The sequence below is a fragment of the Beta vulgaris genome, chromosome 6 (genome assembly GCF_026745355.1).
Source record: "Beta vulgaris subsp. vulgaris cultivar EL10 chromosome 6, EL10.2, whole genome shotgun sequence".
Classification (NCBI taxonomy): domain Eukaryota; kingdom Viridiplantae; phylum Streptophyta; class Magnoliopsida; order Caryophyllales; family Amaranthaceae; genus Beta; species Beta vulgaris.
Genome location: NC_079207.1, coordinates 31474384 through 31491614, shown reverse-complemented (window position 1 = coordinate 31491614; position 17231 = coordinate 31474384).

The following is a 17231-nucleotide window of genomic DNA, read 5'->3' as shown; positions in this document are numbered from 1 at the left end:
TTTTTAGTACTTCTAGATTAGATATTGTTTAGTATCTTAGTAGTAGAAGGACGGGGTGTCACATATCTTTTCTATATATTGCACTTATTTAACCTTAAGTGTATGTTCTACTGGTCTACTGAGTCATTTAATAAATTGCTTGAACTTCTATTAGATGCATTTCTTTATATTATGGAGTTCCCATCATCTTATTACGAAAACATGAAGATAATTAAAGATTTGGGTTTAGGTTATGAGAAAATCCATACATGTCCAAATGATTGCATGTTATATTGGGGGGATTTTGCAGACAAAAGTGAGTGTCCTATTTGCCACACACCAAGATGGAAAAATGTGAAAGGCAAGCAAGGTGACACAAGAGAGAAAGGTAAATAAACATGTAAGATGGGGGTGGCATCTAAAATAATGCGGTATTTTCTTCTCATCCCTAGACTAAAGAGGCTTTACATGTCATCTAATACTGCAAGAGACATGAGATGACATTTTGATCGCAAGGACGAAAAAATTATTAACCACCCGACAGATGGAGAGGCTTGGAAAAAATTTGATGATAGATATGAGGAATTTGCTAAAGATCCTCGTAGTGTTAGATAGGGGCTAGCAAGTGATGGTTTTAATCCATATCGTCTTATGAGCACTAATTACAGTATATGGCCAGTGATCATGATTCCCTATAATTTGCCTCCTTGGCTTTGTATAAAGTCATCCTCATTTATGTTGTCCTTTATTATTCCTGGAAAATATGGTCCCGGTATTGATATTGATGTGTATTTACAACCACTAATCCATGAGTTAAAATTGTTGTGGGAAGGTGTAGATCCCTTTGATGTTTATAGTGGAAAAAACTTTAAACTACGAGCATCCTTACATTCCACTATAAATGACTTTCTTGCATATGCTATGTTGTCGGGTCGGAGTACAAAAGGTTATAAAGATTTCCCTACTTGTGCCAATTCTACTCCTTCATATTATTTCGGTGGTAAAATTGTCTACTCTGGTTCTCGAAAATGGTTACCGATTGATCATCCTTACCGTTCTCAAGCTAATTTATTTGATGGGAAAGAGGAATATGGCCTTGCTTCGGATCATGCTAGTGGGACAGAAATTTTGAAGCAGTTAGAAGAAGTTAATCATGTTTATGGAAAATAAAAAACGATTCCTAAAAAAAGAGGGAGAGAAGAAGTTGAGGATGATGAAATTGATAATGATAATGATATGGTTCTTTGGAAAAAAACATTATATTATTTTGACTTGGGATACAGGGAACATAATCTTCTTAGTCACAATTTAGATGTTATGCACATTGAGAAGAATGTGTGTGATAATCTATCAGGAACTCTTTTAGAAACTGAAAAAAGTAAAGATGATTAGAAAGCTAGGGAGGCTCTCAAACAAATAAATATAAAATCTCATCTTTGGCTTCACACGCATCATAATCGTGTTAAAGAGTATATGCCTCCAGCTTCATACAACATGGATAAAGAAGAAAAAGAACGGTTTTTTAGAGTCTTGAAAACGCTCAGAGTTCCTGATGGTTATGAATCAAATTTGAGAAGATGTGTGAACATGAAGGAGCGTAAACTTATTAATATGAAAAGCCACGACAAACATATCCTCATGCAAGAAATCCTTCTGTTGCTTTAAGAGCATCAAATGCCATAAAAGTTATTGATTTACTTGAGGAGTTGTCGTACTTTTTAAGAAGATTTGTTCTACCACCATTGATAAAGGAGAGTTAGATACCATTCAATGAAAGCTTGTGTTGACCCTTTGTAAGATGGAGAAAGAGTTCCTGCCAACACTTTTCACAATTATGGTTCATCTACTAATTCTTTTAGTGGATGAGGTTAAACTCGGCGGACCTGTTCATTGGAGATGGATGTATCATATTGAAAGGTCATTATTTCTGATTTCAAATTTTTATTTTTATTTGTTATTTTTTTTATATATATAAAAATCCACCATCAAATCTTCTCTTATCTCTTTCATACTCACAATCTTTATATATATATTAAGGTACTTGGCCTTTTTGAAATCTCATGTTAGCAATAAAGCATAATCTGAAGGGTTCATAGCTGAAGGGTTTCTTTTACGGGAGACAATGAATTTTGCTTGAGATATTTAGAAAGTCTTGAGACCATGTCCAACAAACCGAAAAGAAATGATGACAGGGTTCCACACATCAATAACTATCTATACAACTCAGGTTTTCGTGTCATTGGATGAGAGAAAATGTCCGTCTTGATGACAAAAGTTTAAAGTAAGCACATCGCTATGTTTTATTTCATTTGGATGAGTTGAAAGAAGTGTTTGAGTAAGTACCATTATTGGTTATTTAGTGAATGTATCAATTTTTGTTCAAATTCTTAAGTGATTTCCTGCAAGTAAAGCGGCAAGAGCATCGAGTGGGCGAAACTGTGGCGAATGAATATAATGAAAATCAATGAAGACTTAACGAATTCTCCGATTGGTTGCAAAACCAGGTTATATGCTTTAAAATTTCGGGTTTCCTTAATTATTTTATATATCAGTCAAAGTTTAACTTAATATTTTACCTAGAATTATTGATCCATAACCTAGATGATAACACATTAGAAGGATAGTTGAGAAAAGCATTGGTTGGTGGTTTAAGCAATCACAGTAAAAGGATGAAAAGCGTCATTATTAATGGCTATAAATTTGACATCGTGGATCGTGAATGATTTCGGAAGACACAAAATTCTAGAGTGATGGTTGAAGCAGATGGCCAAGAGTATTATGGAAAACTGAAAGAAGTTTTTGTACTTGATTACTATGGTCCATTGAGGGTTGTAATATTTCGTTGTGAATGGGTTTGACATTCGTAGGGGTTTTAAAACATACCCGAGTGCCATAGTTACTCTTAACTTCTCGAAGTTGATGCGCACTGGTCGAAATTTACATCATGATCCATTTGTTTTCTCTTCTCAAGCAAAACAAGTTTTTTATGTCGAGGATGAGATACAAAAAGGATGGCTGCACATGATTAAGACTAAGCCCAGGGACTTGTTTGATATACCCGAGGATGATGAGATTCTAGAATAGAAGGGTTTTGGGTTTTCAGAATTTTATCATTGTTGATTTGTGGATTGATGTTTTGATTCTGGATTCAAGTTCTTAACTTTTATTTAATGGTACTACTTTGTCTACTCCACATTTATCTTTCTTATTATTCCTCTGTTTGCATTTTTCTCTTGATTTCACTCTATATCTACTTAAAAAATATGTAAATGAATGTGATATGTTGTGGATTATTTTGATTGAGTGAAAGCTTTGCTGAGGATATTGATTATTGATGTCATATTATATCGATTTATAGTATAAGCCACTTAATTAGGCTCTATTGTTAATTTTTTGGTTAATTGCTTCATGATCTAGAAATTTTTGATGTGCAAACTTTTAATATGTGAGGAAATTTATGATTGCAAACTGTTAATAGTTTGTATATGTCTTATTTTGATCTTGAAACATAGTGTGCCCTCTTTATTTTCGGATTGTCTTGCAGTGATATAGTATGACTTATCGAGGGAACAGAACGAGGGACATACATGCAGATGACCAGCCTAGTTCATTGTCTTCGCAGTCACCAGGTCCTGCTGCTGCACACACCTCTCCTTCGACCGAAAATGCGTCACAACCAAACAAAAAACAAATCCTCCAATCACAGCCATATAAGGTTCCTTCTAATTAACGTTAGATTTGGACCATTTTGCCTTTCAAGTGTCACTACAACAAAGGTTATGTTTCCATGTTTGAATACAGAAAGTGAACAACTAGCGAATTAAACCAGTAGCTATATGGAAAAACCCACCTTGTATTACATCAAAACCAGTCAAAATCCCTTATCCTTCTTATAGTCATATCTCACCTCTCAATCCATCTACTGTTACATCAAAACAGCTCAAAACCCCCACTGGTTCTTCTGGTCATATCCCATCTCTCAACACATCTAGTATTACATCCAAACTGCTCAAAATCCCTCATCCTTCGTCTAGTCATATCCCACCACTCAACCCTTCTACTATTACATCAAAACCGCTAAAAATCCCTCATCCTTCTTCTGGTCATATCCCACCACTCAACCCTTCTACTATACATCAAAACCGCTCAAAACCCCACATCCTTCTTCTGGTCATATCCGAGCACCTCTCAACCCATCTACTAGTACCCCGCTCAAAATCCCTTATGATTCCTTTGATCCTATCCCACCTAGTAGGTCGCCTTCTAGTCATAAATCCCTTATTATCTCACCTATTAACCCATCGGAATGCCATAAGCAAACAGAGCAAAAAGAGGGTGAAGAATCACTAAAGAAGTCAAGAACATCAAAATCTGTACGGTCAACATCATATCCAGAGTGGCCGTTAAATGTTTAATTTGATAAGAAGGAAGAGGTTATGACAAAGGGTAATGTCTTTGCTTGATGGTCTACTAGGATTTTAACTTATCTTGGTATCTATTATATCTATTTTATGCTATTCTAATATGTTTTTATGCAACGTCATCCCATTATTTATCTCTATCCAGATGCAAAAGGTAACATCGCATTGGTGAGTGGTTATATTCCAACAATCAATGTGTAAAGTAACAACGGAGTTAAATATCGTGTTGAATTCACCGAGTTTTACCAACCGCTTAGGAAAGGTGGAGATATCTTGGTCAAATTCATTGGTAGCATTGCAAAGGTAAAGACCTACTGTCCAGTTGGAGAAGTGAATTGGCATGATGTCAATAAGAATCTGAAAGCTATGTTGGTAGAGGGGGTCAATGTAAGTGTATATTTGATACTTCTTCTTACTCATTTCCAGCCATCCGTGTAAAGAAATAATAACTAATCATACATTATTATTTCAAGATGAAGTATATTTCATTCTCTTAGATGTAAAATCTGTTAGTAATAGAAGTATATTTTGTTCTTTGTCCTATCTAATTATGTCTATATATACTGTTCTTAAAGGCATAAAAACACCCTTTATATAATATTAGTAATCTTTGAAAACCTTGCAATGAGCTATTGCTTTATGTTCATATTTTTGTTGCAGTCATTTGAATCATGTTCTTTGCGCTGTCTACATTTAGTACTTTAGGAGTAGTATATGTCAACGCATTCCATCTGAGAAAAAAAAAACCAAGAATATAACCAAAAAATTTCTCTATTTAGCACCCTGTTAAAAAAATAGCTAATAAACAGCAGATGGTCTATTTATAGATAAGTTTTATCTCCACTGTGTTCCTACCATTATTAGTCTCCTATACTTGTCATTACTCCCCCTGAATTTATACATAGTTTGTGAAGTTTTTTCTTGTGCCTAAAGATTATTAAAGCTGAAAGGAAAGAGCATCCATATCGCAGCATCTACATTGATTTTCAGCACATTATAGCTTGGACAGCACCACACCATGCTAGAAGGCTGCCCATCAGTCTGATCTGCAGCAGGCAGACTCGTCGTTGTTTTCCTTCCCCTATGTACGAGCCAGTTCAAAGCAGCTGCTGATGTACACAGTTTTGTAGGGTGACAGGCAATGCTGCCATGATAAACATTGTTCCGTTCATTCCAAATCATCCATGCTAGTATTGCAACTTTACAACGCTCCTCCTATAAAACATCCATCCACCATGCAACCCAGTCAATAGCGCATCATAAATCTTTGTAATTCCCGCATAGCATTTCCTTATGTACATGAACATGCTCAAAATGTTTTATAAAACTATTTTGTATAAAATATAATAGAATTTCCCTTTATTGGAGAATACTCCAGCTCAGCTCAGCAACTCCAGCTTAGCAGCTCTCAACTCTTAGTAGCTCAACTCAAGCTCAGCAACAGTTTATATTTATTTCTCTTTTTCTATTTAAGTTAGTTACAGTTCATTAGTTTGTTACATGGTTGTTATAACCATATTGCTGAGTCCTTTGTAGTAGTATATATAAACTACAATCATTCCATTTCTCTTCTGTAATTCTGTACAAAAGTTTGGAGAGAGATAATAAAATTCTCTGAAGTTTTCTCTCCTATTTTCTCTGGATTGTTGTAGATTACAACAATCAACATGGTATCAGAGCTAACTAAAGCTCACTGAAAATTACTTCTGCGCAAAATTAAGAAACAATTCTGGAAATTCTGGAAAAATACTTTCAGGTTTTACAATCTGAAACTCTTAATCTTCATTTCTTGATTCTTAGTTGCTTATTTTGCAAATCTCTTGAACTGAAATTGTTGTGCTAATTGAAATTCTTACCTGAAATCACTTAAACTAATTGATGTGATTTTCTTCTCAATAATTTTTTAGAATTTTGTTTCTGATCAATCTGATTTCATTCATCAATCTGACATTCTTCAAGTTTTGTGAATTACTTGAACTCTGAAAATTCCATCATCTGATTTTCATTCTGATTCACTTGACATTTATCAACTGAGATAAGTAATAGTTCTATTCAAAATGCCTCAAACAAACAATGATTCAGTAAATACTCTTCCACCTAATACTCTTCCACCTAATCAAAATCCTTCTAGTGTTTACTATATACATCCTTCCGATTCAAACTTAGCTCAAATCGTCTCTGTCAAATTCAATGGTGATGGATATAATGATTGACAAAGATCAATGATGATAACATTGTCTGCTAAGAAGAAAACTGCAGCTTGTTGATGGCAGTCTAACAATTCCTAGTGAAACCTCTGCTGATTTGCTCCTTGGAAGAGATGCAATGACTTGGTTATTTCTTGGTTACTAACTAACCTAGATCAAACTATCAAGGAGTGTTCTATTTTTTAGTACTGCTGCAGAGATATGGAAAGATCTCCAAGATCGCTTTGGTTACTCATCTATGGCACAAGTTTATTCACTTGAGCAGAAACTATCTGAGATGCATCAAGGAAGTGCTAGTGTATCTGAATTTTACACTCAAATGGAAACTATATGGGATAAATTACATGATGCAAATCCTCTACCCTACTGTACCTGTAACAAATGCACTTGCAATGTCACTAAGAAGATTCATACCAGGGATCAAGAACACAAACTCATTCAATTCATGATGAAGTTGAATGATATGTTTTCCACTGTCAGAGGCAATGTTCTCATGACACAGCCTTTGCCTAAAGTATCACAAGCCTATAGAATCTTTGCTCAAGAAGAGAGGCACAAAAAGATTGTTAGCTTTGCTAATTCTGAACCAATAGCTTTTGCAGCTGACAAATCCAAAAATTACATATCACAACCACAATCATACTATTCTAACAGTTCAGACAATTCTTATCCTTAGAAGTTTTATCTTCAGAAGAATGTTACTGGCACTAAAAGGCTTGCTTCTAGTTATTATTGCATACACTGCAAAATCACTGGTCATAGTCATGAGAGATGCTTCAAGATTAATGGTTTTCCACCTGGTTTTAAAGGCTTTAAAGACAACAAGAAAGTAGCTGCAGCTACTTCTTCAGTTCAGTCTGATGGTCAAGAATTCAAGCAAGACACTATTACTGTGGATCAATATCATCATTTGTTGTCTCTTATTCAAAGCCAAACATCTACACAAGCTTCCAATGAAGAGCCTACTGCATCTACTACTAGTCATGCACTAGTTTCAGGTACTCGTTGTTTAATTTCTTCTCTTAATGATCAATGGCTGATTGATAGTGGAGCTTCAGACCACGTATGTTCTAAACTCTCTTGGTTTAGCACTTACAAAGAACTTTCTCAAAAAAACATATCACAGTCCCTGATTGAAGAAAAGTACCAGTTACTCATATTGGTACAGTTTATCTTACAACCAATTTGGTACTCCACAATGTTCTTTATGTTCCTGATTTTTCTTTTAACCTTATCTTTGTACCTCAACTTTGCAGAGATTTAAACTGTACTACCAGATTTACTCATAATCAGTGTTTCATTCAGGATCATTGCCAGACAGGGCAATCCATGCTTCTTGGTAAATTGCAAGGAGGTCTCTATCAAGTTCATATTCAAGATTCATGTTCTGATGTTGCTGAATCTATTGCTACTACTCATTGCTTATCTGCTATTGATCAAGCTAAGTTGTGGCATCTTAGGCTTGGTCACTTACCTTTTACAAAAATAAAACACTTGTTACCTACTTGTGATATAAGTAAATGCTTACATGATGTAATATGTCAATTATGTCTAGCAGCTAAGCTTTCTAAGAAATCTTTTCCTCATAGTAGTATCAAAACCACTAAGCCTTTTGAACTTTTACATATAGACCTATGGGGTCCTTGTAGAGTCAAAACTCATTCAAGTTGTACTCAGTTTATGACTATAGTAGATGATTACACTCGATATACTTGGATTCACCTTTTGAAGTTTAAATCTGATGCTACTCATATCATGACTACTTTTCTTGCTTATGTACAAACTCAATTTTCTGCACAAGTTCTTTGTGTCAGGTCAGATAATGCTAAAGAATTCACTGAAGGTCCTATGCAAACCCTTTTTAATTCACAAGGTATTATCCATCAAACAAGTTGTGCAGATACTCCACAGCAAAATGGAGTTGTTGAACGCAAACATAAGCATCTCTTGGAGACTGCCAGAGCTCTCTCTTTCCAATCTAAAGTACCAACTCACTTCTGGGGAGATTGTGTTTTTTGTGCAGCCTATTTGATCAATAGGATGCCACTGTCCAGCTTAAATAATACCACTCCTTATGAGAAGCTTCATAAAACTGTACCTTCTTTAGATCATTTAAGAACTTTTGGTTGTTTGTGCTATCTATCTACAACCAAAGTCCATAGATCTAAATTTGACCCTCGTGCACTTCCTGGCATTTTTCTTGGCTATTCAACTACTCAGAAAGGCTATAAGGTCTGGAATCTTTCTACTCACAAACTACACATTACTAGAGATGTTATCTTTCATGAAAGGCACTTTCCTTATCACTCACCTTCCCTTCTTTCTCATTCTTCTCCCATATTCACTACTTCTTCTACTAATGATTTCTTCACTGATGATGATTATGTTCCTCCACCTTCCTCTACTGAAGTGGAAACACCATCACCTACACCTTCTATTACTGAAGAACAACTCTCAGCTTCTTCTTCTGATTCACCTATTTCTAGCTCTTCTCCTCCTACTACCACTATTTCATCTCCAGCACTTAATTCTCACCCTTTTATTCCTTTAGTTGTTGATCTCAGCTCTTATTTTCCCAGCTCAGCAGCTCCTAGACAGTCTTCCAGACTTCATAAGCCTCCTTCGTACTTAAATCAATATTATTGTAATACTTCTTCTCTTCCTAGTCATTGGTGCAACCTCATTTCTTATAACCATTTTCCTTCCTCTCACAAATCTTTTCTTTCTCAAACTTCTATTTCTCTCACAGAACCTACTTGTTATTCTGAAGCAGCTACTAAACCTGAATGGATTCTTGCTATGCAAAATGAAATCAAGGCATCAATGATAATCATACATGGGATCTAGTGGATTTACCTCCTAATAAAAAGCCAATTGGGAACAAATGGGTGTATAAGGTCAAATTAAAAGTAGATGGTACATTGGAAAGATGTAAAGCAAGGCTTGTAGCCAAAAGTTACAATCAGAAATTTGGCATAGATTATGAAGAAACATTCTCTCCTGTGGTGAAGATGCCTACCATTAGATGTTTATTAGCTCTTGCTGCTAGCAAAAAATGGTCTCTTTACCAATTAGATGTCAATAATGCATTTCTGCATGGTGACCTCTCTGAAGAAGTTTATATGAAAGTTCCTGATGGGGTTCCTAATCCTACTAACAAAGTTTGTAGGTTACTCAAATCACTCTATGGCCTCAAACAGGCTTCAAGGCAGTGGTTTGCTAAACTTGTTAGTGAACTTACTTCTCAAGGCTTTCATCAATCTAAAAATGAATACAGTTTGTTCATCAAACATTCAAACCCTCATACTACATATGCTGCTGTCTATGTAGATGATATAATTCTTACTGGCTCAGACTCTCTCTCAATTACTCAGCTCAGACAACATCTTCACTCTACTTTTGGCATTAAAGATCTGGGACTCTTACATTACTTCTTGGGTATTGAAGTTGGCTATCTACCTGAAGGTTTCCTTCTAAGTCAAAGAAAGTTTAGTTCTGAGCTCCTAGCTGAATGTGGTCTTGATCTTTCAAGAAGGGATGTTACTCCTCTTCCTGCAAATCTCAAGTTGCAAGCTAATAGTGGTGATTTGCTCTCTAATCCAGAAGCATACAGATCTCTTGTAGGGAAGCTCAACTTCCTCACTTGTACTAGACCTGATTTGTCTTTTACAGTCCAGACTCTTAGTCAATCTATGCACTCTCCTCGCAGCTCTCATTGGGATGCTTTACATCACACTCTCAGATATCTCTCTCATTCTCTTGGTCAAGGGATTCTTCTCCAAGCTACAGACACACTCACTCTTCAGGCTTTTTCAGACTCTGATTGGGTAGCTTGTTCTGATTCAAGGCGGTCAGTTACTGGATACATTCTTCTCTTGGGTAATTCACCCATTTCTTGGAAATCCAAGAAACAAGCTACTGTTAGCAGATCCTCTTCAGAAGCTGAATATAGACCAATGGCTTCAGCTGCTTCTGAGGTAGCTTGGACTGTTAGATTACTTAAAGAGCTGGGATTAACAAACTTGAAGCCTATTTCTCTCCATTGTGATAATCAGAGTGCCCTTCATATTGCTAGGAACCCTGTATTCCATGAGCGCACTAAGCACATCGAAATAGATTGTCACTTTACTCGTGACAAAGTGTTAGAAGGTCTTCTGCAACTCACTTACTTGCCCAATCACTCTCAAGTAGCAGATGTCTTCACTAAGTCCATGCCTTCTCCTCATTTTAAGGATCTACTTTCCAAGTTGGGTATGTTTGATCCTTCATATCAATCACCCCCAACATGAGGGGGGTATTGGAGAATACTCCAACTCAGCTCAGCAACTCCAGCTTAGCAGCTCTCAACTCTCAGTAGCTCAACTCCAGCTCAGCAACAGTTTATATTTATTTCTCTTTTTCTATTTAAGTTAGTTATAGTTAGTTAGTTTGTTACATGGTTGTTATAACCATATTGCTGAGTCCTTTGTAGTAGTATATATTAACTACAATCATTCCATTTCTCTTCTGTAATTCTGTACAAGAGTTTAGAGAGAGATAATAAAATTCTCTGAAGTTTTCTCTCCTATTTTCTCTGGATTGCTGTAGATTACAACAATCAACACCCTTGGAAGTACTAGTGATGATTTGCACAGTATCATCGGGAGCTCAAAAGATGCAAAAGCTTAGCTATGATGATGCTATAAACTTAAGAGTATATACTAGGTTATTATTTATAAACTAAAGTTGAGTCTTAAGGTCGGTTGAACTTGGAATTTTATGCTCAAAGACACTCGAGCTCAAATTACTACAAGGCACAAGCTGAGTCAATATATCCCAAGTTTAAGCTGTGTCTTTAACACCCCTACCTATGCACGACTGTTGCTATTTACTGTTTTCTTGGTTCATAAGTAGCCTAGAGGGCAATGATGCACATGGTTGGAAAATTTGTTCTTGTATTTCAGTGTATCACTACATTAAAAAAATTTCATCTGAGATAGCCGATGTATGCTCATTATATCCTGTAATAAATACAGTTATCAATTACTTTTTTCTATATGAGGTTGGTTTGGTAGATTATGACTTTAGACTAGCAGTATCGCAAAATGCGTATAAATGAAAATCTCATTTTTATCTCATAATTGTCTCTTTAAATTTGATTTTGATTCAGCATGTGTTACATTGGCTTAAAATTTAAAATATGTTCACTTTTTTATTGACCTCTTTTTTTTAGAGGATTCACTTTTATTAACTAGTAAATTGTATCTGATGGAAAGAGGTTACAGAATTATCTGAAGAAAAGCCTGTAGAGGTGTGATGTGGCAATTTGTTGTGAGTGCCCCTTTTTCCCCTCCTGATGTAGGTAATTAGAGGCATGCAGTAGGCTCATTTTGATTCCTTGCAGAAAGATAATCCGTGTTGTATTTGAAAGACCCTAAGACAGATAATCCATAATAATGTGCTTGAAAATTGCCCATCATCTTTTTGTTGCTTCATGTATAAATACATTTGTCCATATATTTCCTATGTTTTTTAAAATTGCAACATTTTGACTTTCAAGCTTGCTAACACGTAACTATTTTCTTACTGCCCATAACTATTTTCTCAAAGGAACACTTTGTAATTCCTGATGATCCTGAATACGAGAAACAAATCCTCAAGCGTGCTAACAGAAGTTGGAGGCATTTTAAACACTATCTCAACTCACATTACTACAAACCAAATGACATGACTCCCGATGAGATGTGTAATTTGCAGCCACCATATGAAACTACTAGTAATCAATGGATAAACTGGGTTAAGCACTGACATTCAGAGCTAGGGAAAGTAAGTTACTTAATATTGATTAACATTTGATAAATCTTTGTTCTGTTTATTGATAAATATTTTTTTTCTTGAATATGAGTGCCGAAATTGTCAGAAGCCGAAAGATTCACGAGCTTCCCTAAATCAACTTCACAGATGTGGCTCCAAGAGCATCGCAAACAAGCAAGCTGATTACGTATGATTCAAGAATATATATATATATATATATATATATATATATATTATATATATATATATATATATATATATGAAAAATATTTGTGGAATATATATATGTAAAATCTTGTAAAAATTTTCTATGATCATTTTTACATTAAAAAAATTATTAGGAGGATGAGCATGGAGAAAAAATGAGCTCATTAACTCTTTGAAAAAAAAGCTCATATTGGAAAGGATGGAAGCTTTCTATACCAGACACACTCACAGAAAAAGTTTATGGTATAAGTATAGATTAAAATAAAATAATAAGCGTGCTTCCGTTTATTGTAAAATAATAATTTTTACATTTTATATCTTAATATTTGTGTAGGATGATGCATATGCCAATTTTGAATCATTGAAGCAAGCAAACCCTTCCCAGTCTGACTTAGAACTTGAAGATGAAGCCTTTGAGCACACCATGTATTGTGGAGAGATTCCCGAACGTCCCGTAAGCTATGGACTTGGAGTTCGAAAGGGAGACATTTACGGGGTGCATGGTGTCCTAAATAATCAAGGGTGTGGAAGAGTTCGAAAGACGGTCGTGTTCATGGAGAATGATAAAGAAGAATTGTCCACTCTAAAGAAGGGAAAATAGATTGTTGAACACCCAAGTACAAGAGAACAAAGAAGAAGTGTCCGTCCGTTCTCAAGAAGGAAAATAGCTTGTTGAAAGCCAAAGTTCAAGAGAACAACTCTCCGCTCAAAACTCCTGTTGGATAATAATCTCAACTAGTTGGTAAAGTTCATAAAGGAGAGGCTTCAATGCACCTTTTAGATTGTGCACAAGCAGTCTTGCAAGTGACAAACCAAAAGGTACCTTCCTATGTTCAAGCTTTACCTAAATTCTCCTTCCTTATGAATGAGCTACTGTAGAACTGTCATTTGTGGTGTTGTGTATATGTTCCTATTGTGCTATTGTGTTCCTGTCTAGAACTGTCATATGCTCATGTTGCTTAATAGAACAAATAACTGAGCATATGTATTTAGCCTTACTGTGTTAATACTATATGTGTGCTTGATTCAAAGCTATCCAACTGTAGAATTTTCTGCGGCCTGAATTCCTTTATGCTGTTTAAATGTAGAACTTTCTATGTCTTGATTAAATACTGTGTTTAAATGTCTTGATTCAATGCTATCCACGTCCTGATCCGTAGTTTAGTGTAACTTTTCGCTTCCAGATCAAGGATATATACCAATAGTGAAGAGGTTGATCTGCTTCTAAAGTTCATCAATTTAAAGTTGATGTGCCATAAAAGTCGTGGCCTCAATTGTGTTTCACCAAAAGACATGATTAATACTGCAAGATACAGTGTTGGATAAAAGTACATAACACAAACACAACGTTGTTTTGCTATTTAGCAAGCTCTATTGATTCAAATATTAACCAAGAGAAATGTTTAGTAAACATCTTGTATAAAAAGTGACAATAATGACTAATGGAAGGGGGGAACACATGGAAATTCAGCTTCGCTTCTTGAATTACTCTAAAACAGTTATGACTAGAGTTAGACCATTATACATAAAGTGTAAGAGAATGAAGAAGCAGCCTGCCAGATGACATAGGAAGATTGAAGTATTTGCGTATGCTTACGATGGAAGATACTGCTACACCTGTTGAAAGCTTTAGTTCACTTGATAAGTTATTTAGGCTACATTACCTTGTTGAAACCCCAATAGGAATAATCGGAGCTCCACAAATGTCCAAGATTACTTCTTTGACTTAATTGTGTAGAACAGGATCTATATGGTTCTTGGGCATACTGTATGTTTCTTGTTTGATCAAGAGAAAACTCAGTGCTCATCTTTTCTACTTCTTGCTATCAACTTCCTTAGGATTATTCTGCTCTTTGAAGTGATTCATCGTAATCCTTTTCTCTTCTATAATCCCTAAAATTTTCTATTGGATAGGTTTGTAAGTTTAAGGTTTACGTTATACTATAGTATATGCTTTGGATGCTTTTTGATTGGTTTAAATTGTTAGTGCTATATATTAAAATGTAAAATTATGAACAACAGGGATAATTTTGCTATCAAATATTATGGACAATGCAAGATTAGTTTTCGATTTGACGAACTCTAAACTTTTATATTATCATTACTGATTATGTTTTTTGGCTTTTTTTTCTCCTTTTGAAAGTACTCGAAAATAATGAAGGTGCAACAATTCAAGAACGGATGGCTTCAAAGTAGCTACCATCGTATCATCATTTATTTTGCTAGCGCGCTAGATCTTATTAGTTAGCTTATTTTCAAGGCTACTTCACTTTGGATATTTTTATTAGACTTAACTACGACATACAATTTGCAATTATATTTATAGAAAAATATTGGCTAGGATTTTGGTGAATATGCAATATTTGTAGGGATTTTAATTATCTTAGTAGACATTTATAATATAGTCGAGAATGGCGACGCTTTTTGTCGTGAATTACCTACTCAATTGGCGCGACCCTTTTTGACAGAGTCGCAAGCAAATTTAGCGACGGTTTTTGGAGTCGCTAGATGGGTTAAAAAGCATTGTGAAAACACGCTTTTTGTAGTAGTGACACCGATCACAATGGGTGGGCTACTCTTACTTGACTTTTCTATATCTCTCTTTTTTCTTTTGCTATACACCATCATATACTCTCTTTCCTAACCAAATTAAAATGTTTTAATTCTTATATAGAGTATATAATTTGTATTCATGCTTTAATTAGTGATAAATTAATCATTTTATATACATTATATTAATCATTTTAGGTAGGCAAAGTGATTAGGAAGAAAAGTAGGTCTGGAAAAAATATGGTAAAATATATTAAATTTGGGCTCAATTTATAGATAAAAAAGTCATAGCTATTACTATAATTTTTTATGAAAATTATAAGCTCATTTTTTTTATTTACAACAAAACAAAAAAAAAGAATCTTGTATGAAACAAAGGATTTTTTGTCAGAAAGGACTTAATAAAATACAAGTTTTGTAGGGAAGGATCTAATAATTTTTTTTTTACCAAAAAGGACCTAATAAAATATTTTCGGTTGTGAACAGGAACCACTTTATAAATTTCCGGCCAAATTTACCATTTACCGACGTTGACCCCTTTTTTTTACCCCTAGTTTACTACTTTAATGTTTTGTTCCTATTACCGTAAAATTAGGAGGAGAAGAGAAATTATCGTAAAATTAAGAATCCTAATTTGCAATTTTGGGAAAAACGTATAATAGGAGCCCTAAATTTCAAAAACCCTTAAACATTGAGAGAGAAAATTTTGAAGAGCAAAAATACCTTGGATTTGATGAAGGTTGCAGGATAAGATCGAATAGGTTGATGCTTCCCTTCAATGGAGATTGCGCTGTTGGGAGGAAACTGTGAGAATTCAATATGTTTGGGTCAATTAAAATAGGAACACAACATTAAAGAGTCAACTAGGGGTAAAAAAAAGGTCAATGCTGGTAAATGGTAAATTTGGCCGGAAATTCATAAAGTGGTTCCTGTTCACAATCGGAAGTATTTTATTAGGTCTTTTTTGACAAAAAAAAAATTATTAGGTCCTTCCCCACAAAACTTGTATTTTATTAGGTCCTTTCTGACAAAAAACCCTAAAACAAAAAACAACAACAATATAGAAATCATGTACACATGGCATCACACACCGTCCAAGACTAGTTGGTCTCATAGACAAGACCAATCCATTATAAGAACTAGTTGCCAATGGTAAAACCAAGAAAAAGCTAGTCTTACTTTTCCTAGACCAAGTAAGACCAATACCATTATACATGTTATACTAAATAGAGTTTCCATTTCTTTTTGTCACAAATCAGAATTAACAATCAAAAGTTGGTACACTATTCATGAATTTTCTATTGTGCAAAGAGAATGTGAGCCACTTTACAAATTTATTTTGTTTATGGGGGAGGGGATAATGAGAATTAGGTCTTGTTTAGTTGACATCCAATTGCCTAGGAATTGCAAGTTCCTAGGAAGTGCAAGTATAAGTAAATGTTTGTTTAACTCGAGCATAGGAAGTGGAACTTCCTAGGAAGTTCTACTTCCCACACAATGGGGGAAGTTGCTTACCTAGTTCCCCCTAAGTAAGTGCCACTTTCCAGGAGAATTCCATCTTCCCATAACCTACCAAACAATTTTACTTACTTACTAAGAAGTGAAATTTCATGGGAAGTGAAAAATAAAGAGAAGATCAACTTCCCAAGTGCAACCAAACCAGACCTTAGTAAATCCATACCAAATAAGAAAATGATAAATATATTTGACACACATATCAATAACATGATAGTAAACCTTATTTAGATATTATAGAGTAGCTCGCAAGTGGATTATAGGAAATAACATCTGCCAGAAAACATGCATAATTGAAGATGAAAGCGACTGTTCATCTCAAAAGACCAATGCGAGTTTAGGACTGCAGATCACGCGGTCTACTCTACTTGTATGATTATATACACTACTCCATTCACAAACTCTCCTAACAGGCTAACACCCTTCAATTTCGAAACTTCATAAATAATATACACTTAAATTAGTGCGTACCTGAACGTACACCTTTCCACAGCATTGCTTTCCTCCCTTTGAAAGTTCCAATCACACATCGTTTTCTTAATTATCTCCACTTTTTTTC